The 23,919-nt window shown below is 39.7% G+C and overlaps 1 protein-coding gene across 28 annotated transcripts in view; it reads left to right on the top strand.

Moving 5' to 3' along the window:
- The window catches only part of ESRRG (estrogen related receptor gamma), a 379,094-nt gene that overhangs the window by 123,083 nt on the left and 232,092 nt on the right, over positions 1-23,919 (top strand). The window lies entirely within an intron of this gene.

Below are 23,919 nucleotides of genomic sequence, written 5' to 3'. Positions count from 1 at the left end.
GAGAAAGATGGGGAAGGCTCCCAAACTGGGTGCTGGTTTGCGTTAGAGCTGGAGCAAAGCCCTTGCTCTGGACAACGTGCTCCTGTAAACTCTTCACCTCGGTATTGTTTAGAGAGAAGAAGGGCTGCAAGAATTGGTTTAAATAAATAAACAGAGCTCACAAGGATCCTTTCAAGCTCTGGGTTTGCAGCTATAAGTAAAATATTGTGGATAACAAAAAGAAATTGCTCTCCTGTGAGCAGTGTTTTCCTTCTTGCGCTGTGGATCTCTCTTTGTACCAGGCACCCAAGTGCGACTCCCCCAGTTTCTTAATTTCTTCTGTATCTGCTGCTCCCACGGAGCCAGGGTTAGTTGATGCTGGGGGCATGCCCCAAGGGCTGCCTGTTGTATCTGGCTCTTCCTGAGGGAGTGGATTAGCAGGGTGCAGCGAGGGAAGCCAAAGCTGTGGTTCTGTGGATGTTTGAAGGTTTGTTAGTGTAGCTGTTGGATGAGCAGCGACTGCTGTACAAAGCCTCCTGCTGGTTTGTACCCTCACCACGAGTTTTCAGAGAGAAAGTTTCTTTTCCCCTGTATATTTTTAACTGATGTATAGAATGAAAAAGGAAACTCTATTTGAAACAATCTTTGTTCCTTCTGTTCTGTGGAGGCCTGGGGGGCAAGGAAGAGCAAATAGCCCTGAGCCTGCCCAGCGTGTTTGAATACCAACCGTGTTTAGAAACTTGCTGGTGGTTCAACAAAGCACTATTTACTTGTTGCTTACGGGACAGCTGATGTTCTGTTCCGCTACCTGGTTTGCAGTGTTCCCAGGGGCATTAAAAGTAAGAATTGCAAACTTGTGTATATAGAAAGGAGGATTGGATTGCCTGGGGAAGATTATAATAGCATGACTGTCACTGTTTTTCGCTTTTCCTCAGTCTTTAAAACTGTAGATTTAGTCTTGCTTCTCTTCTCCTGCAAAAGTGGTATATGCACATGTACCTGCGTACATATGTACATGTGCACATACTTCTCTGACTGCCACTCAGACTTAAATACTAAGCTTTCCAAGTGCTTTCCAGTCTCTGAACTGAAGCAGAAATACTCAATAATATCCTTCTGTTTGGTCACTATTGCTGATTACCACCGTATATCCCTGGTGCTGCTGCAAACCAAACCATTTGGTTTTTTCCATCACAATTAATGTTTTAAATAGTCAATAAAGATAAATCTCAGCTGTGATGTAGCTTGGCAAATGTCACTAGGAGCTAGATGACTTAATTAGGATGTTTTAAACAAATCTTTGAAAGAAAGTGGGAAAGGCTCAAGAAATTAGAGAGGCAGGAATGTATTTTTCTTTTAATACAGTGATAGGACCAAATTTAAATGAGGAAAAACTGGGACTGTAAGTCATGTTTTACAGAAGACAGTGAACTGATAAAAGCAGGAAGAAGATTGTATTTGTTAAAAGCCTCTGGTATCTTGAAAGTGATATACATCATTCCATTTTTCAGCTTTCACTCCTGTCTAAACAATTTAAAGACAAAACTAGACCATCTATTTTGTGTATACATGCAGTTATCTATTTACCCATACACATCAGAGTGTGAACATCTATATATGAGCATGTACCCCATAGGTCTGCTTTTATAATTCTTCTCAGTAATTTTTTTTTCCTCAATTCTTGGATTTCAGTGTTTTACCCCCTACTTCAAAAAAACAAGAGATTAAGCAGGACCCATTATTTTGACATCAAATGCAAGCCCTAACCCGTTGCTAGGATACAGGATGTGGCACTATAATATTGCTGTGGTGTAAGGTTATATTGTCTTAAACGTGGGGAGCAGGCCATATTATAAATCTAAGTAAGTTGATAGAAGAGATAACGATTGCTGCTCTTACACTGTAATTAAAAGGAAGGGAATGTGTATAAAACAATTTGGTCATATACTCTGCTTTTATTTGGACAGTAAATGAAGCACTATCAATAAGCAATTTCATTACAGTCAGTATGGGGTTTGTCTACTTTCATTTTCCATCTGCATTAATTTAGAGTAACTCTACGGGTTTATTATTGATTGACATCGGTTTAAGCAGTGCTAAAATTTGGCTTTGATGTCAGACCTGTTAATTTTCTCTATTTTTCTTTTGTGAACTAGTTAATAGAAACTTCTGATTTCAGCAGTATTAATTCAGGGCTACTTTCTTACACTTTCTGTAGGGCTCAAATAAGCTGCAAACTCGATATGCTGTGGAGCAAAAAAAGTTTTTGTTGTAGACTTGAGGGAGTTGTGTAATTGTCTCATATCATATTTAAATTGGCTCAGATGCTGTGTCTGAGACAAATCTCATGTATATGTGACTATACAAAAAAGAAGTGGATGTTTTTACTACTTCTAATTTGTTTTGTCTTTTCTGCAGGGAAAAAAAACCCCACCAAACCCACAAACACACAAAATCCCCCCTCAAACGGATTTCTTTCTTTTATTGTTTCTTTTAAATCCGAGTGAGTTGTGTTGAGGAACGGCAGTGGTTTATATGCAGCCCCTGCATGCAATTGCCACTTGTAAAGCAGCTGGCTCATGTGGAGTGAAAGCCTGCACTCTGCTGTAGAGCTGAAGTCTATCACTGAGGAAAAAAGAAAGACCTTTGACTACACAGTCAGGGATAGGTGCAGGTGGAACATGAACATAGCCACCTCCTGGACAGGTTGTCCACTAAACACAGTGTGCCAGATCAGCCCAGTAGCCTCCTAATCAATGAAAATAAGTGATTTTCATAGGCGAGGATGCTGCCAGTGACTCTTTGCTTCCTCACCACTGGAGACAGGTCAGAGGCTGCTCCAAGGGTCTTATCAAGATGCTAAAGGACCTTTCAATGTACTATTAAGCATGTTCATCCTTATCACAAATGCCAATCTGAAGGGATATCCCAGCTGGCACCTGAGAAAAGTAGCCTAAGTTGGAGATGGATGAATAGTAAATGTGTTTTTTGGGGCCAAAATAATATATGGTTGGATGGAGCATAACCAAACAAGCCATTGTGGGCCAAACTGGTACTATGAAAGAGGTTAGTGCCTTCACAGAGAGTTAACATGAGCTTTCCCAATCTGGGAGTGAGTGAAGCTGCTGAAGGCTGATCTGGAGCAGATCGGAGTGCTGGAGCGGGTGAGGCTGTGCTGAGAAACCACCCCTCAGAGCAGAGGGCAACACTACCTTGAAGCAGCAGAGTTGCTTCCATCAGGTTTCTCTGTCTGTGCTCCTGCAGCCATTGAGGTGCATCCAATCTGGGAAGCACCACAGGTGTTAACAGGCAAGGATCATGTCCTCCATGTTCACCTAGTCCAACCCATTTGTTAATGACTAAGATGCTATTTCATATCCAGCGAATATCTAACCCACTGACTGATAGAGAGAAGATTAGCAATTTTTTTAGGGTCATTTTAGTTGAACAATTAAATACTTCCATACCTATTTAATCACATCTGTGCAAATAGCAAGTTGATTCTTGTGAAATCTCTTTTAAGATGTTAGCTTTGTCTTCCCTATTTTGTGCATAAAGACATGTGGGTTGATCACCTTGGCTAACAGAGACCTCAAAAATCAGATTTCTGTGTCAGGGGTCTCCTAGTTCTCTGTTTTCAGGACACTGATTTTAGAAATGCAACTATGAACCTGGCCAAAATTAAGTTGGATGTGCATTAATAGAAATAGAAAACAGTCCACGTATTTTGGCTAAAAAGCCTTCTTCAAGGTCAAAAAGAGAACCAGTAGCAGAGCCAGGAATAGAACCGTTATCTCCCAGGCCTTTTTCTTTTGCTTCTGTCCCAAAAGACACTATGCAAGGTACAATATCCATTTGACAAATTGCACAGTTATGTGATGAATTGCATTTTTAATGCACATTTTATGGCCTCTTTTGGCCACTTCCTACTAATCCATCTTTCCTGGGGTATGTTCTTAACACTCCACAGCTCTCAGTGGCTATTAAACAACAACACAAAAATGTTCTTTTCTCCCAGATGTAGAATTTACCACAACTTCTTAGGTTTGAAGTAGAGGCCTGGAAATATTCTGGCCTGCTCAGGTGACAGGTTTAAGGCCTGATGCCTTTAACCTAAGGGGATAGGAAGTAAGTTGCGTATGGCAAAAGGGACATGGGAATTTCCCAGTTTCTCATTAAAAATATAAATTCCTTTTACTTCTGCGTGTTTATGAGCTCTTGTATTTATACATAGTTCTATGGTTTGGTGCTAAATATAATTCAGACTTTTTTCATAAGACTCGTATCCTTCAGCTAAAGCTTTGCCTCTCATTACTTATGTCAAATCTGTAGCAATCAGCAAGTTACCAGTTACTTCTTAACTTCATGTATATAACATACACACACTGACCTACCAGGAACATGAATATTTCAGAATATAAAATGGTTATTTACCGTGATTCTAACTTCTTGAATTTCTTGCAGTAAATATGTATGTACTGTGGTGTAGGATAAAGTGACTGGACTGGGGCTCAGGTTGCTGGGACACACATAGACTTAGGCTAAGGCTGTGCCTCCGATGGGGACAGCTGGGTGAACGAAAACCAAGCAGGACTTATGGGTGTCCTTGAAGTTCGGCAAGTAAGATCCTGTATAAGGGTGCATCTTAAGTAATGCTTCAGTTTTACATTGAGCTGAAGAGTTGTCAAAGTTTCTGAGGCGTCTTCGTGGTCACAGTCGGATTTTTGGGGCTGTATTTCTGTTAACTACCACTAATGCCTCATGGTCCTATAAACTTCACTTAACATTTCTGCCACCTAGTTTATATACTAGATATAACAGATATAAGATCACATAATTCACAAAGATCTTGTGAGAATTAATGAATATGGAAGTGCCTTGAAACTCTTGGTCAAAAGTCATTTGCAGAGGTACAAAGTAGTATAATTGTTCGTATCTATGATATTGTGTCTTTATATAAATGTATGTAGTTCCAAAATACAGTTCATTTAAAGAAAGATAATATGTATATATATTCCAGGTGCGAATCTGAAAATATTGCTGTAAAACTGTTTCTTAAGTTCCATGACAGAGGGCATAGATATAAACACCTTTAATAGAAGTTACCCTTATTCTAAATTAACATTGTGAATGTACTTAATTTTCAGCAAACCCTTTTGCTCTCCATCCTTCTCCCTAGAAGACGGGGAGAAAAAAAATTGTTACCACATTAGCTTTAACTCTCCTATCTTTGGCCATTTATATTGTGTTTCAGAAAACATGAACCATGAAAAAAAAATCATGTTTATTTTTAAATATGAAACTATGTGGACAATATTATTGTTGTATACCTTGAAATGTGTCCAGAATTCAAATCTGGAGGCAATAGACATTTCACAGTGAAATTTGCCTGAGACAGTTAATAAATTCTAAGCAGAGATGCATAAATCAGCAAGAGTATTTTTCAAACTTTTTTTTTTTTTTCCAAAGGGTGGGCATGGGGGAGGGAAATGTCTTTGGAGAATTGTTTTCTATCAGTTCAGAAAATAGAGAAAAGAATTCAGCAATACCCAGTGCTGGTTAGCAGATTGTCATTTTTGGGTTTGATGTTCCTGGGTTTAATTGTCTTTCATGTGAACAATGGCAGGAGCTCTCTAGTGTGCCATGCAAGCATGATAAAAGGGGGCCGTTCTTGCATAGCAATGCCTTTTTTTTATTATTAGCGTAAAAAATTAGCAAGCTGGAAGTCGTTAGAAGGAGTTCCATTGGCATTAATTGTAATGCAGCCTGAATTTGTTTGCAGACCAGTGTGGCAAGACAATAGCAGCAGGGAAAAAAAGCAATATTAATAGCCTTTTACTTATTGTATCATTTTAGTGAGCCTTAATAAGGTGTCTGCTGTCAACTGGAATTTATTAAAATAAAAAAAAAAAAAGACATGGTAATTGATGTATTGCAGTAAGTATGGATGAGGGCTCAACTTGATTAATGTATGAGTTGGCTTTTTAAGGCATTTTAAAAAGGCTTCTTAACTGGGTCTTAAGAGACTGGCACAAGCCCACTGTAAACTACCTCATTGCAGTTGGAAAACAGCCTGACAGCTGCTGATGTCTCCTGTGGCTTTGCTTTTTTTTCTGATCAGAGAAAACTGAAGTAATATAGTCCTCGTCAATAATTGCAGTGCTTAAAAATCTTATAAAGGGATTTCTATTCTTCCCTCCGGAGATAACTTTTCAAAGGTTAAATTAGTTTTACTTGTGTGTGCTTCAAATATCTCGGCTCCCAATAAGGATCAAGTTTTGTTTTAAATAAACTGCTAGTTTGTGTGTTGCATTGGATTAGCACCTTGCTGAATACCTTCTCTTTCAACTTGAGATGGACACTACAAAGCAGTTGGTTTAAGTCCAGCTGGGGTCCCCCAAAAACCTTCAAGATATTGACCTACTTGGCTAGTTCAGTTCAGAGATAGGCCCTGTCTTTTTTTGTTCTTTGTGGTGAGCATCTGAATTTAACAGTTTTGCTGTGCCGTCTTACTACTCAACATAACTTTAGGAAGTGGTGGGAAAAACTGTGTAGAGGTGAATGGGAATTAGGGACCCAGATATCTTTTTTAGTTCGGTGTGTGCCTGATTTCAAGAGGGTCTCAGCCTAAAATATTCTGTCTGTATAGATGGTTCTCACACTGCCACAATGCCAAAGGAATGTGGTAACAGGAAGACCCTAACATATGAGAAGGCTGTTTTATGCAGTTTATGAAGAAACAGTTTTGTAGAAGTATGGACAGTAAAACAGTAGTATTTCTGTAACTACGTGTCAATTTTTGTCTTTATTTACTTGTTTTGTTCTAGGTCAAAAAACCAAGTATTTGACACACTGTATGGAGCAATCACTTGTGCTTACCTTGTATTGCAGTTGTATTTACCAAATAGTCTGTGGGCACACAGACAAATGGCTTGTGAAGAACAGATGGAGGTGTCACCTATAGAAATTGTTCAGTTAGTTTGAATAAATATATTCCATATTTTCTTTTGTGGTCACCATGAGCCTAAGGTGTAGGGTGAAGTGACAGTGTCTAGTTCAGATTTGTCTCCTAGGATAATAGATGACTTTCTACCGACTAGACAAATCAAGGTTCCTCTTTCCATAGCATTGTCTCCATAAGTGCTGCAAATGTCATCCAAGTAGATATCAAAGTCAAAGGGAGAGAAACAGACTTTTAATTTGTTACAGTACCATGTTGTCCTTCCTGATAGTCCTGGGCCTTTCCCAGAGGAAGTGCTCATGCTTCATTAAGGATGTAAGCTTTATTAGTATAGACGTCATCAGGTTCAAGTGTTAGGAAAAGTCACTGCTTGTTAACAAAGGCCATGGCCTTGGATAATGCAACTGTTCTCCTTACTGAAGGCTGTAAGTCAGTGTAGGTGATACTGTTCTCCTTGAATATTCTTTTTTTTTTTAACATCCTGATCCTGCTTGGAGATCTTGTGTGATGCAATTCTCCCTCTCTAAAGGCTAAAAAGGAGAGCTTGATTTGCTCTGTTTTCAGTAAATTTCTTTTGCTTTGTATTCAACCACTTATCAGAGGAAAAAACCTGGCTGAAGTTATTTCATAAATCTGTGTGTAACTTATAGTCAATTAATCCACAATCTGCTATATACAAAAAATACTTCCCTTCAAGATTTCTTCTTCAGTTTCAAATACAAGAAGTACAGCAGCACAGTGTATGCATTTGTGAGAATTTTTTTTTCTTTTCTCCTTCTGGCAGGGTTGCTATTGAAAAAAAATTGTTGTTTGTGGTTCGAAGTAGGAGTTTCAGTTCCTTTTTACATTAGAAATGTGAACTTTAACTTCTTTTTATGCAGGCTTCTTTCTACATGAGAGATGCAACTGGGGGGTGATATTTCTAGTAACTTTCTTTTTCTGTCACCTTTATTTTATCCAACAACACTTTCTTCTCCAGTATCTATTAGGTAAAACCTTTCTTTCTCCTGTTCCCTGCCAGCAGCTGAGAGGAAACTTGACTGAATTCATACTGGTACAGCGTTGCATTAATTGCAGCTCCTACTCCTTCTTCAGCACATTGGCCACTCAGGCTTTCCAGTTCCAAGCAACACTCCAGTAGCTCTGATATGCCATTGAGGATAATATTTAAATATAGATGCCCTAAATATTTACTCTTCTAGTTACACCATGATGGCAGATATCCAACATATCTCTGTGATTTGTGGGGAAAAAAACAACCCATGCTGTCCCAATGATTTCTTCATTTAGGCTAACTCACAGTTTGCATAATAATTTACTCCAAGGTTTGCATCACCTCAAGTAATTTAACCCTCGTTGCTTCTCACCTTTGTTTTTAAGCATGAATTTTCTAAAATCTGTTCCTGAATATACCCAAAGGTTGCAAGCACTTGAAAGCTAACTGTGGATTCTGATCAAAATTTTACAAATGGTTTCCATTTTATTAAGGAGTCAGATTGAAGACCATTAATAAAATGGAAACTCTGCAGCTTAATCTAACCTTGATATATTTCCAGCGTAATGCATCTGCTTATAGCCCTGTCACCGCTGGATCTGAGCACCGAGAGCATTGTTGAATACATTTTCATACCTTTGCATTTTTTCCCCCCCCATCCCAAGGTAGGCCAATTCTCTGCTGTTCCAGGCATCTTTCTTTCCCTGACTCTGGCTAGGATTAGAAGAGCCTTGTTAGCCTTTATTTGATACCCTCTTTGCTGCTAAATGTACAATTTATTTAGTGGAAGAGGAATGATGCGGAAGGGACACTGAACTTGCAGCGGATTTTGGAGGTGAATAAGACTGGGTGACACATAGCTTAGTTACCTGCACTAAAAGTTGCTCTGTTGAGCAACTCCATAGCGCAGCCACATCCAAATAATCAGCAGTGCAGAAATCCGCAGGCCTGACTCATAAGATTTCATTTCACAGAATTCAAGTTGCCCACCACGTTTGCCTCTGCTGGAACTTCTGCTTTACTGTGAAGTTTATGTGGATCCTTGTGTGCACCAGTGGCTTTTCTTCCTTCCACCCCAAAAAATTCAGTTTGCCCAGTTGATGTGCAGAGGTGACCTCAACTTTTAGGTTGCAGGTTGGCTGCAAGTCTGAATGAATGGATTTATCACTGAATTGTGGATTATCTGAGTGGTAACTACCACACAACTACAAAATATTGTTAATTAATGTAATTATTTAGCAGTTGGGATTAGAAAGTGGAATCAAAGGTATTACAGGGCAAGTGTTCCTTCGGGCATTCAAAACATGTTTCACTCAACTCTTACTGAGACTGAACCTGACCTTAGCAAATGGATTTAGTAATTGGCTTTGCAACATGGATCAAACATTTGGGGGTGATGGCAAGTTTGCTGTACTTGCAATTTTTGAGGTGGATGCTTAAAAAAGCCCAGTTTCCTCTTTTGCTCAGGTACCACTACAAAGCCTGGCACAAAGTCCTTTCAGTGGCATCAAAAGAGGTCTCGTCTCTCACAGCATCAGAGCATGAATCTCAGATTCCCTCTTCTGAAAGTGGCCTCTCGTTATTACATGAGTAAAAATACAGATGATCTCTGCCAGACATACACAGAGACTAGGTGTCTGTGCTGACACATCAATACAAAGAACTGTTATCAGAGGAAAATTTCTCCTTCTAAACCTGGGCTTAGACTAATATGAACAGACATATAAAGGCCCCAGTGGGTGACCTTTGTTCACATGAGAATATGTCTGCTCAGGGATTTCTTAGTTCATGTTAATTGATTGCCTGATGGGATTGATTAACTAAATGATTTACTGTGGTTTGTGATTTAACACAAAGATTGGCCTAGGGTAATCTTCAAAAGTTTTTGATGTGGAAAAGAAATTTGGAAAAATCTGGCACTAGCAGTGATAGTGTCTTATATCAGATGAATCCTATTGCTGAGAGTGTTAAGACTTGGCATGAGTAATGCTGTATAGGCTGGGTTAGAGCAAAACAAGCAGAGGAGAGGAGTGAATTTACAGCATCTTTGTTAACCTGTATTTATTGCTTATACACCTGCTTCAAGTGTATGTTAATACCGGTGTGTGAGGTATCTGTCTTCCCTCTTACCCTGACAGGGTCTGTGTTTAAAATCATTGTCCCTTCCCCTCTTTCTTCAGGAGTGGGCTCCTAATCATTATTCTTCGTGTGCTTCTTCTACCCCCCCTTCCACATTGCATAGATACTCACACGGTTCTTACCATGGAGGTGCAGAGAAAGACATGAAAACCCTCTCAGGAGAGCAGTGTTTCAGCAGAGCGTAGCCCTGATGCTGTGGTTCACATGTGTCTCTGCCTGCTGGCAAAAAAATGCCATTTAGTGTGAGACACTAGAACCAAAATTCAGATCTGCATGACAATTTTGAAAGCGCAGTCCAAGCGCCTGGTGGATGCAGTTGAAATGGCTTTCCTCTCACTTATATAAACTAGTTTCAAAGAAATCATGTTGTTGACCTACAGTGAGGGCGCAGTAGGCTTTCTGTTCCACTCCGGGTATTTCTTGGTACTTGGGAGACTCAGGAAAAAAATAAATATATACATTTCCTATTAACCTGTTTTGAAAATAGTCTTCCCATATCAAAGCAGGTTTAAAAAGCAGATTGCATTTGATAGCAGTAGCTAAAATGCAGTAAGAAGCAGCCTTTTGATCTGTTGCAAATAAACTCTTCTGCAGATAAATATGTTACAAGTGTATTTTTGTTCATTTGCTATCAAATTTAATAACAACCAGTGGAATTGAGTTCAACTAAAATGGTTTCATATCAGACTTTGAATACATACTTTTAAATATTAAAAGATAATGATTTGTATGGCATTGTTATATAATGCATTTCTTGTCTTCTCCTGTGTGCATGTGACGAATTCCAGTCGATAAGCCCAGGACTCTGGAGTCAGTTGTCTGGCTAGTTATTAAGATTAAGATAAGTGCTGAGAAGGGAAAGATACAGCACATTGTACTGCCCTGCTGGGACCGGGCCACCTCGGATTCCAAGTGTAAACAATGCATTAATTCTCCCTGGCTTATTTCAAACCCGAGGTGTACACTGTAAATATTTGGGAAATATGATGGAAAGAGTGTGGAAAGTCTTTTCTATTTTTTTATCCATTAAATGTTATTACTAAAAAGTGAACCTTACCTCCCCCTTGGGTCCCAAACCGTTATGCATTTGTAAAAATCCAAGACTAATTTCTGTTAATTACTTATGAAAAGTTACTTTTTTCTCCTTACTTGAGCCATAAAAAAAGCAGACAGGCATTTGAACGGCATTGTCACTAGTCACTTCATGCTGAACGTGCCACAACAATAACAACATAATTAATGCTCACACAGCAAAGTTCAGTTAGGATTTAGGGAGGAAAAGGGGGGCAATAGGACTAGAAGGCCTGAACTGCAGAATACTGAAGCTAATGTAAAGTTTACTTATGACTTCAGTAAACTTTGAATTGGGTCCAAAATGAATGTTAGTGAAGTCAGTGCTTTCTGAGCATGTTGTAACTCTTACTGCTGGTGTCTCTGTGACAGAACCCTAAGAGCATCAAGCTGCCTTTGCTGAAGGGGGAGAGGGACAAAGTTTTCTGTTATTCCAAAATATTAATGAGATATTGAAAACAAGACAAATTTCCTGAAGTTCAGTTGTTCATTCTCAGTACCTGAGCTTTGTTACGAATTGTAGTCAATGCCTTCAAGGCAACAAAGTTTATCTTGTATATAGGATCACTGGAGGAGTGATAGAAAGCAGTAATTTAGGAAGTGTATTGAAGCTGTGTGCAGTGTAATGTAGACCACTGGGTAGCAATTAATTTTTGTTAATGAATTTAAAACTAGATGTATGGAAATGGTTACATGAAATGTATATGCTGCTAAACAGCTAACTAGTCCTTGGGGTCTGCATTGTCATTATCTGTATGTAAATCATTTCAGCAAGCATAATCTAATGAGTCAGAAGCTGCACTGAAACTTTAATTGAGATTTGCAAGACACTTTTTGAAAAACCTTATGCCCTGCTTCATTGTGTAGCGCTTTCAACGAAACTGTATCTATCCTCTGATTAATCACATCTTTTGTGGAGACAGTTTGTAGATTTTATTGTGTTTCCAAAGTGTTATTTCTTAACTGTAGGAATATCCTGCGTTAGTAGAGATAGGAAATTAAGGGGCATTCAAAGCTATTCAAGAGAAACAAGGAGAACAGCTGAAAGGTCCCCAGTGACCCCTCCTGAATCTTATGTTTCTTATGAGGTGGGAAATAAATAATAAAATAAAATAGTTAACTGTAAAAGGTTATCTGACGAAACCATGCAAACCACTTTTTCCTGAGCGTCAGAAAGTTCTATTACTGAATTAGAAGCTGTCTCTTTCCTTCATATGCTTGTTAAATCATTGTGCTTCCTTAGCTCCCCTAAGGTATACGCTACGATTTCCTCTTAACCAGCAATGAAGATAAATAGCTCTTGTATCTTTGCTGTTTACAGTTATCTTAAGCAAAATTAAAGCAGAATCACTGCAGCATCGCAGTTTCTTATGGAATCCTGAGTATAGGGAAAAAGTTGGAATACCTCAGAAAGGATGTTTAATATATGAAATTTAAACTATGCATGTGTATATACTTGCATGTATATTTATAACTAATCACTAGTAGACCTCCAAAAATGAGTAATTAAAACAATATCTAAGCTCGATGTGCTGTAACCAGATAAATTAAACGTAAAGAGTGGACTGGAATATTTGGAATACCGTGCTCTGTTTCTCATCTCTTTTTTTCACAGTGTGGGTATTATATCATGGTTGTGTACATTCCAGTTAGCTGCAAGTGAGAAATCACTGCCGAGGTCGCTGAAATGTCAGTGCCACATACGCTGAGGACAAAAATGGATGGAATTCCCTGTTATAGCTGTAATTATCAAATTTCATATGATCCAAGAGGAAAATGTGTGTGTCCCATATGCTTTGTACTGCAGTCTAACAGAGACACTGCCTGGCTGAAAAGCCATACAAACAAACCTATGTCATAACCTATTTCAGATTTTAAAACACTGAGTAAGTTTAGTCTCTGGCACACATGAACGGCTTTATGCTGTATATTCACTGAATACTCTTGAAAACAGCTACGTGTTTTTAAGCACTTTAGCTGAACCCTATATGGTCTGAAATATCCAGGTATTTAGCATTCCTGCCAGTTTGGTATGATGGAGACCTTTACTTGAACTGACCTCAGAAGGAATAGAAGCCTAATTGAGGCAGCCCTAGTTCTAGCTCTCTAGAGGTGTAAAACTGCAAATGGTATCTGGTGCATGCATAAAAAGGTTTACATAGTGGAAGAGGGGTATGGGAAGGAAAAGAAAGACTTTTGTTCCTCCATCTCTCAGCAGCCTATTCCCCATCCCTCTAAAGCTTCAAGAAAAAAAAAAATCCCATCTTAATGTCATTGCATGGTAAAATAATAAGCAAAATTAAAAAAAAAGAAAAAAGAAAGTGCACCCAAACAATCAAGAAGGTAAAATAAGGACAGTACTTGGGTGCCTCGGGGCTGTAATTAAAGCTATCTAGACAAAAAGAGATATTCTGCTTAAAATTTATGTTCTGAGAAGGAAAAAAAGGCTGAAAGTGAAACACCGCAAAAGAAATCCGTAATTCCAATGTATTCAACTTGCCCATCAGAAGAAATGGCATTAATTCAGGTACCCAATTACTGTAATGTGGTTCAGAGCACCTCAATAGGTGTTTCAATCTCAAGCCAGGACTAACATTTGTAATCCTTTAAATGCACTTAAGAAATTGATGTTACAGCCCCACAATCTGTTAGGGGCCTTGCTTCCTGGCTGATTGCAAAGTATCCCACCATTAATTGGATCATCAGAATGTGATCCGCGTTCTGGTCCCCGGATTATGTAAGACTGACTTTGCTCTGACGCGCTGAACCAGAGGCTTCTTTTGCTGGATATTTTGACCCTTAATGTAGATAAGTGGTATTTTTCATCAATCTTAGCTTGCATTAAAAAAGGGAAATGTCAATTCAATGTGGGGCGTTTAACTTAATTCAACATCTTTTAATTTAATACCTTGGAAAAGTTAGTCTGTCTCCGACCTGCCGGATACTTCTGCTGATGGAATGGTTTGCGGACCAGGGCTGGAGGCACGTCGTTCCTGCTCCATAGCATGATCAGGTCCCAAAAGTCTCTTCATGCTTCATCGCTGTATGAAAGGGAAAAGTGGAAAAAAAAAAAAAAAAGCAAACCAAACAGCAACCTGGCCGTGCTTTGCTGTATTGGTAATGAGTTTCCTCAGCTCCTTTGGACTGTTCCCTAATGACTGTTCTACATGCCTGAGGGAAAAGAGGCAAAAAAAATTAGTTCAGTGTTTACTACCTTGTTTTTTTCTTGGGCTTCAGGTTTTCTTGGTTGTTTTTTGGGGGTTTTTTTGGGTTTTTTTGTTGTTTTTTTTTTTTTAATTTTGTGTGTTTGTGTGCTGGAGTGCTTTGATTAATTGGCTCAATATTCTTAACATGTTTTGGTGCTGCAATAACAGCTGCTCTGGAAATCCTCTACATAGATTAGACCCAAAATCCTGTTGAAAATAGGTGACGTTTTTTTCTGACAGAAGGAGATTTTATCTCAAAATATATATATATATATATTAGTTGAATAGGAACAGGACATGTCGTAACACCTTTTTTTTTTCCTCTCTTTTTTTTCCTTGTACTGCATCATAAAAGCCTCCTAGTGCTTCTCTTCCCAATGTTGAGTGTGTTTGTCCCAGTGGTACAGACAGAAGTTCAAAGGCGACTGCAAGGTTACTTTTTTTTTTCCAATGAAAATAGTAAGCTTCCAAGTTTTCTGAGCATTGCAATAGGCATCAGATTCATTTGAGTCTTACTATGGCTTTGGGAAAACCATTACAGAGTATGGTGTGTCTTGGCCTCATGGTTTTTAGGAGTGAAGATGCTGAGGTGTAGAGGATAACATTAGGTATCACAACCAAGGCTTGATATTTCTCCTGTAACTGATGCTTAATAATTTTGGGTATGGCAATGACTTCAGTAGAATTAGTACCCACCACTACATTTATTTATATATTACATATATATATATTTATGTGTGTGTGTACGTGTGTGTGTGTGTGTGTGTGTGTGTGAAAAATCACTGGCAGAATATGAGATTTTTTGGTGTTTCAGAGAAAGAGCAACTCTTCACCTGTGTCACACAGAGGCAGAAGCTTATGGAAATCGTTTGCAGCTGAGGCTGGCTGATTTAGGTCTCCTTTCTTTTGTTTTCTGTCAAGATCTCGGTTTCATTTTTCCACCTCTCCCCTCTCCTGCTTTTTTTGCAAGTCATTAAAAAAAAAGTGCTATAGTGTGGACATATAGTGCTGAGGCACAGCAATGGTGAGGGGGTGGTTGGATTTCATGTTTCGCTGTCGTCTGTGGAGACTTTTTTTTGAGAGGTCTTCAGAACTTTACAGGCTGAGTGGGGAAAAAATTCTTCTAAGGCAACACCTTTTTTTCATGAGGAAAGTGTTTGATCCCAACTAGAATCAGATGGAAGAGGGTGGCTCTTGTATTCTCCCACTAGAGAATACAATACTCTCCCAGTCTTGCTGGCCAGGACTAATTCAAAGTTTGCCGTTTATGGGAAAAAATGTCAAAACTTTGAGGCAAGGAGTTTTAGTATGAGGTTTGGGACAGTCTTGTTAGACATTTCATTCATATGTTTTTTGCAGTTACTTATGATGAAGTTTTCTTAGCATGTCAGAGAATATAGCTCCATAGCTCTTCTTGCTTTAGTCCAAACTAGTTAGATTTTGTAGATGAGCAGAATACCTAGATTAACCTTCTCGCTGGATTCAGAGGCAATAAGCACATATGCATAAAAAGGCTTTTGGTGAGAGGTGTTTTTGTGATCTTGAAAACAGATAGGAAGAGAACTGGTCTGGTGTTTGGGGCGAGCTGATGTAAACAATTAATTGTGCACTGAGCAGGAGGAGGCAGTTTCTGGTGTTGGGCTGGGGGGTTTGGGTCCATGTGAAGTTGCTGTTACTCATACCAGGTATGTGGCTCATAAGTAAGTACCTGACCTTGCTTTTTTTTTCCCTCTCCTTTTTTTTTCTTTCTCCTTTATTCCTGATATGAATTGAATAGGCAGGTAGATATATACAGTTCTGGTCAGCCTTACTGGCGCTAGAGGTGATATGGTGCTACACTAGGACAGGATAACCTTTAGGTTTAGGCTCCTGGCTGGAGCACAAGAAATGTGTGTTCCCAGCAGCTCTCTGGCTGGCCTCTTCGAATTGCAGTTTGTTTTGGTCATGGTGGTCTTCTCTCATTGCGCTTTTACAGCTCCTGGTGCAGGAGGATCTCACCTGGAACAATAAATACCACTGAAATGTAAATAAGAGCCCTGGATAGAAATTCCTATAAGCAGATGACCAGCTTTCAAAAACATAATATGTGTTTCACGTTACAGTATTTGAATCTCTATGTTCTTCTTGAAACTGCCCCCGTGGATGAAGAATGTGAGTTTCTCCTGTAACATTGCATGCTTGCTACACTAGCATGCAAAGATGTATACTTATTTGTATATTATCCATGAGGACATTACACCTGCCTCAGCCTAAATATTTTAACGAACAGTGTTGAAGGAAGCTCGTTTGGCCGTGTTCAGTCCTTGTACAAACAGAATCACCTTTCCTGAAGCGAGTGAAGCTGTTTCTACTTCTGCCAGACCAAGGTTTAGATTGGAGACTTACAGTCTCTCAACCCTGCTTGTTCTACACCGATACAAAGCTCTTTTATGAAAAGAGAAATATAAAGCAATATAGGCAAGTCTATAATTACTTTGGCCACAGAACAAACATATCGTTTCTTCCTGCTTGGAAGGGCCTAACCTTCTCTAGGGAGAGTAGGAATCTGTGATACCTCCGGTATTGATAGCATTCCTACAGCAACTGCTTTTTCCAGGAAGTTCTGTACTAGCATAAGATGCTTCTGAGTTATTCCGTTTTATGGAGGGGTAAAGAAACCTTCTGTAGCTTGTGACGATGCCTTCCTGGGCAATTGATTTTAAACACAGAGAGTGTATCTCAGGGTGTTCTGCTGTATGGAGTTGCATTGGAAGTGCGTCACTTCCAATCGGTTTAATTGGAGTCTTGGGTGACACTTCTCTACTGCCTTATCCCCAGATAGAAAGATGATATACGTTTTAGTTTTAAGTACACTACAAGGTTGGAAAGTAAAGTTCAGTTTGCTATGAAGCAGATATATTGGCTTCCCATGCTTTGAAGACAAATGGAGACTCATCCATCGCTGCTATACCGGTATGTTGGTGCTGTTTCAGGCTGCTTTGGGTTAGGATTTCAGTTTGCCCTTCCTTCCTAATGGGGTCCCTTGATGGAGAATGCCATCCAAGTGCAGGATGGATGAGGTGCCCTAAGGACCTGTATCAGGCTTGCCTTTTAAGCAGTTCCTTGCTGAACTGTGAACTGGACTTTTCTTGCAGTGCTGTCTAAAGATATGAATTCAACTTTCAGACAAAAAAAGGGAACAAACACTGCATACAGCAGCGTATGTCAGCCTGAAAGCACACAGCATTTCGTGGCAGTATTCATACGCATCTAAAATTATTTTCTTGTGGTGTCTTCAGGATTTCCCAGGGGCTCCTTTCTTTGTTCCAGCTCCCTGTGGAAGAGGCTGAGAAAAATGGCTGGCACGCTCACTTGGGCCACTGTCAGCGCCAGCCTCGCAGCAGAATTAATTCTGTCCTCTCTAATGACCGTCAGTTACCTCATTGCCAGGGAAGGGGCCCCCTCCGTCTGCAGGATCACAGCAACTACGTTTGGTTACGCAGGACAACATGCTGCAAAGGCTCAAGTGTTTCTGCTTGCCTGTACGGCTGAGAGACATGGGCTTTTCTGTTGGGTGACACTTACCTGTCCCAGGGTGGGCTGTGTATTGATAGCTGGCATGTCCGATGCTTAGCCTGTTACTGGTTTTGGTTTTTTCTTTGAAAACTAAGTGCTGTGTTTCCTTCACATTGTGGGGGAAAACTTTAGAGGAAAGTAGGCGGGATGAAACAAACCCACATGCTGTATCCATTGTGATCACCTCCTCACCTGGAGTTCTCGGTTCCCTGGGAATATTTGTTTGCAAGACCAAGTGGGTATCTATAAATACCGAATGTTTTTTGCATTGGGGTGCATGCTTTTGGGGGGTTGGACTCCTATTTGAATTCATGAGTCCACCTTTCACACAGGTCCAAATGCACAAATGCAAATATTTTTCAAGGCAATGTTGCTTAATTTCAGCAAATTCAGACCATCATACACAGTTGTGCAAAACAAATGTCCTGTTTCTATTTCCCAAACTTGCACTCACTATGAACTTTACCAGTGCAATTAGTTGGATGTTGTTGCTAAAAATGTAGGGCAAAAGTGTCCTATAAGGGAGCACTAATGAGCAGATTTTGGTGTGTTGTGAGTGATAGCTCACATGTACTAGGGTGTGAAGCTGATCAAGTGCCTTTTAAATGGTTGGTTTTGGTTTTAGTGTTGAGCCCAGCTGTTCCTCAAAACACTCTTTACAGTACAGTAATTTAGAGTGTAATGATCTCATATAAGGCAGATGTGAATCACAGGTGAACTACTTCTGAATGATGGCAAGAGTGTGAGCACTCTCCCTGCCCTTGTCTTCCCCCTCCCAGTCTCTCATTCTCCTAGACTTTTTTTTCCCCTCTCACTGCTTTTTTTGCAATGCAGGTAGGCACGTTCCAGTATGAGTCTGATAAGCTTCCTATGTACTAGTTAATCTAGTTCTCATGTTTGATTTTAGTGTCTTTTTTCACCTTGCTTACCCTAAGAAACCCATACTGCCTCAAGTAGCTCTGAATGTCCCAATAAGTGTGTGTCATAGAGTGAGAAGCAAAACAGAGAAGATGTCTTCATCCAAGATTTGGAAGTGGTAGGAAATGACCTCTTACCCTTCTCTTGCTTTTTAGATCTTTAAGCCCTAAGCCACCCTAAATCTACTGTCCCTATAAAAAGCTGCATTTTAAAAGGCTTTAGGAGGCTTGCTGACCTTGCAACCTACTTTGTAAGGAGTCTGCACCCACAGCTATTAAACAAAATTAATTTCAGCACTTTTAAATTGTTAATCTTGCAAAAGACAACTTGCTTGCTCTCCAGTGATCCCACAGGTCATCGTTCTGTGAGCTGCCAGCCATCATCAGGGTTCATGGCTCTCAACATCATGAGAATGCTTGTGGTCTCCCAAATGCCTTGCAAAATTAATTCCTCTGCCTTCCATGTTTTCTCCCCAGCAGCTCTTAGAGATCTGGGCTCTTTTTGAGCTCATTGTGCATAGCAGCTATTCTCCAGTAGCCATGGCACAGATTATTCTTATTTTAAGGCTATTCTATCCTAAATCAGTTGCTTCTCAACTCATGGGAATGAACTTGGGATAGCAAGACATGAATTCAGGTAGGAAATGACAGTTTTGTCTTCAGAGTGTTATGGATTCTGTTGGAAAGGTGATGTCTTTAAGTTATGTTTCTCTATACCCACGAGGCTGATGTTTTACCAGGTATTAATTTATTTTGAATCTTTTAAAGTGTATTTTTTTCTGCCTGGCCGTGAAACTCAGAAACATTACCTTTTTTCTTCCAGGTAGCTATACATATGAATGCGCTGGGAGTGGGGGAGAAAGTGCATGCTGTATCTGGTATTATCATGCTTGGTTGTCCCTGCTCCTTCCACCTCTTTTGTCTCTGCCACTCAAGCCAATTTCAGCCATCCGCCGACTCTCATTTGGGATAATAGCCTCTCTTTTTACTGTTGTCTTGTCATGTTTGATTCGGCAGCACAAGGGTTTTAAATTAGCCAAAACGTTTGCATGCTGGGCTTACTCCGCTGCCACTACCAGTTGTAGAGCCACTAAACCACTTGATGCTGAAATTGATGATTGCTCGGAAGGAATAAGAAATTGGTGGTGGCTACCGGGAAGATTCATTCACGCCGAGCCCCTTTTAAGAAACCAAGGGGGGAGGGAGAGAGATTTCCTTCGGTTTCCTGCTGCCTGGCTGGTGGTTGCATTGTGCTTGTGCCAGGTTCCTGCTGAGTGATTACAGCCTTGCTAGGCTGCGTAGTTCCTGTGATTTCAACATAAAAACAGAAGAAGAAAAATATAGAGGGAAAGGAAGGGGGGGATAAAGCTCCAAAGACTTGCAGTTCAATTCAGTAAGGTAGAATTGTGATGTTTTAACTCACTACCTGCCTTTTAGTTGTTGTTATCTAATTTATTCCCCCCTGGCTAAAAGTTTACTTGTTAGAAGTTTTACCAAGTAGAAGAGTCTCTGTATCGGCCTGCCTGAGTTGGTGATACTAAAACACTGCTGGGCTGTAAGCAGTTTTTAATATTTTCTGGATTAAAAGTGATCCATCATCAGTGGATCAAGCGATCACTAAGAAACTATGCAAAACTTCTAATAACACCCCCAACATCCCCCCCCCAACATCCCCCCACAAATGCCTTTTACTTGTTTATATTAGTGTTTAAAGACATGGAGGGCCAGAATTTATAAGGGAAAAGAAGATGACAGCGCTTGAGAAGCTGTACACAGAGAAAATAAATGTAGGAATAAATGTGAACGACTAGGGTTGTACCATGAATATAATGATATTTCAGAACTACATGTAATCACATATGCAAAGTGAGAGAAGCATCTTTTATTTCTATTGAGTGGATTTCTTTTTGAAGTGGGAGTATTTTCTCATTTTAGTTTATTTTTTGTGTTCTACCACTAACTCCTGGGTTACAGCGATCAGAGGTGATCAGATGGTCAGAAAGGTCAGTAAGAGCCCCATGGACAATGGCTCAGGGTTTCCAAGTCCAAAGACAAACACAGTCTAGCAGAAAATAGTAGTGATTGCGATTTTAAAACAAAACAAGCAACCAAACCCTCTGTTAGCCATATATGCAAGTTTTCAGACAGTTAGAAACTTGGCTTCAGATATATAATTCATTATACAGTGTGCTAATAAGACCCTAAATAAACACACGGGAATACGATTGCATAGCATCCAAGCCAAGAAAGATGTTCTCATTGGATCTAATATTCCTAACGTTGTTGTTACTAATATCCTAGCCCTCTTTTTCCTGATTACTAGGCCACATGTTCTCTTGCAAAATATGACCCTTTTCTGCCAAAAGGAAGAAAAAAAAAAATCTTGTAAATTTGAGGGTGTTGGCATCTAACTTTATTTACTTCACGTGTAATAAATCATGAAGAAATCATGTGAATTACTCAAGCTCTAAAAATACAAATCTACCTAAGAGACTGAATCTCTGAGGCCCAGCAGTGGTGTGCTGCTGTGCAAGCCCAGCTCTAAGGGCTTCTGTCCGTGCCAATTAACAGTAGATTGGAAAGCCAGGAGACCATGGTGGGTTTAGTCCTGTTATCTATCTGCTGCACCGTTCAGAATTGCTGATTTCCCTGTAAAATCATGACAGATGTATTACAGGAAAATATATTGGTCGAGTAGCTAGTGAGAGAGTTAATGCAAGGGATAATAAGTAACTAAGGCTACATCCTCCAGCAGACTTTGATGTGGTTTGATAATATATGGGATAGGTCAATCTGCCCTATTAGCAAATGTAGCCAGTTTATGCTCTACATACAAACTAGAGATTTGATAAAGCACTAAATTAGTTTTCACAAGGTATTAGATGTTAGATACTTAATGGGATCATCATGCTTTTGCTACACTTGGTTAAGATGCGTTCTGTAACAGAAGCATGTGGCAGCATGACATTTCACCAGGAAAGGAAACATGTCTTGTGACTGAATCACGAGTCCGGGAATTATAACGTCCAGGCATCGCTTGGCTTCTGAATTAGCCTGTCCTACTTGCAGAGAGGTTTCTCTTTTCATATCTGCAGAATGGGACTGTGTCCTTCCATTTCTTCTTTGCCTCTTTGTGAAGCTTAAGCCGCCATTGCTTTATTTATCCTTGGGTTCCAGTAATCATAATTCTGTGAAGCTTCAATTGTACGAGATTACTACTGTCCCACTCAGTAGGTACTGGGAAAGTTCCTAGACTTAACTTCAGAGATTTTACAGGTTCAAGCAAATCTGGGTAAGAAACTGTAATAGGTTGTGTAAGGAGCTCAGGGTTTTGGTGTTGTGCTCCACAGCTGCACTCTGTATTTCCTCTGTGCCAATAGTTAACTAGTAATTTAATATGTGAACTAAACCCAATAGTTTAGTGAAGCCAGTAACATTTGTGTAGTCAAAAATCCATTGGCAAAATACGTCATGTGAGCACAACATCCTTGCCTTTACATACCTGTCCCTGTTCTACCAGTGGGGAATGAGGGTGAAGAAGGCAAGTTTCCTGAGTCTGTATGGCAAGTCAGTCTGAAATAGGTCCTTGGTTTGAGCACTGCCTTTATCTGAGCTGGTGTTTGGTCCACTGAAGTAGGCAGTTTGGTTACTTGGTAACACTTTTTTAAGCTTTCTTCCTTCACTATGAAAGAGCAAGCTGTACAAATTACCTCTTTTTTTATTTATTTTATTTTTTTTAAGTGCTGTGCTTTTTGTCTTGTTAAATTAAAACCTAAAACTACTGACAGTAGTGTATGCCCACAGCTACCTTCAGAAAACTATGCTTTAAAACCCATTAAGTGTTTTGTATTTCTCACACAGATCTAATTTTTTTTGCTGATGTTGTTTTTCCCTGTGTTTACAGATACTATTCTTAAATACATTTGAAATGCGTCATTTAACTTTTTCTAAAATCTCACTACATATGCAAGTAACCAGTTTTGAACGACCACTGCCAGGCTTTACGCTTTTAGCACTAGAGGAGACATTCCTGCCTTTTTGTGAAATGCAGCAGGAGTGTCATATATAAAATGATCCTGTTTGAAAGGATAGAAGCCGTATCCCAATATAGATCACAGTGGAAAATGACTCAAAATTACATGACATCTTCTCCCCCATTTACCTTCCTCTTCCCGCCCCTTCCCTTTCTCAGCCTGTTTCCCAGTTGGGCTGTGGTAAGAAATACATTGTATATTGTGACAGTTCACTGTTACTATAATCCCTTTGCATCTTTCGTTAGTGTGTTATTTATAGGATTGCAAAAGGGCATTGGTACCGCTCAGCCTCTGAAGTGGTACTGCTGATGTCCCAAGGACTGAGTTGATTTTAAAAGGGGCTGGGTTGTACCCTGGCATTGGTAGCAAGCTTGCCTAGCTGCAGCAGAAGCCTGTGTCACACTTTGGGCTGAAATCCTATGGTTTAAAACCCGCTGAGGCCAGCGTGGACTTTAGATGCTTGTATAAACAAGAAGACTTTGCCTCATAACTCCTACTAAGCCCGCACCTGATGAGCTGCTCAGAGCTGGAGGACTGTGTTTTCCCTAACAAATTCCTTCTTTTGAACCCACTTGTTAGTCAAGTGTTGTGCACACTAACTACAGCGAGGGCCCTGGGCATAAATTACTCTCGCGTGGCACTGTCTCCGAGCAGCCCCCCAGTTATGGATTACTTTGTTCTCGACTTGACAGGAACATAATTAGAACTGTTGATGAAATCTACCAAATTGTTCCTCCGTGGCCTCAATGGTCAGGAAATTTGGCTGAGTCGTATTTGTCACCGACGTAAAGGCTCTAAACACTTCATATTAACTATGTTATTAATGTGCCCTCTAATCTGTCCGTGAATTGGTAACACTTGGAGGGAGCTTGTGCTCTAATAGCACCTTGTGATGAATTCATTGTAATGCTGTTCAAAAGTTTCTGGAGGGTGGGAGGAAAAAAAAAGAAACCTTAATAAAAAGTGAACACATCTAGGTAGTTTCTTTTTTCAGTATATGCATTTTTATGTTTTGCAGTTTTGTTTTGTTTAATTGGAGATTCATTTAGGCTTTACATTGACA

The sequence above is a fragment of the Manacus candei genome, unplaced genomic scaffold (assembly GCF_025592945.1).
Source record: "Manacus candei isolate 608988 ecotype Guabito, Panama unplaced genomic scaffold, ASM2559294v1 h1tg000017l, whole genome shotgun sequence".
In the NCBI taxonomy this organism is placed as follows: domain Eukaryota; kingdom Metazoa; phylum Chordata; class Aves; order Passeriformes; family Pipridae; genus Manacus; species Manacus candei.
The sequence above is the reverse complement of the archived record's forward strand: the minus strand, read 5'-3'. Positions and strand labels throughout refer to the sequence as shown.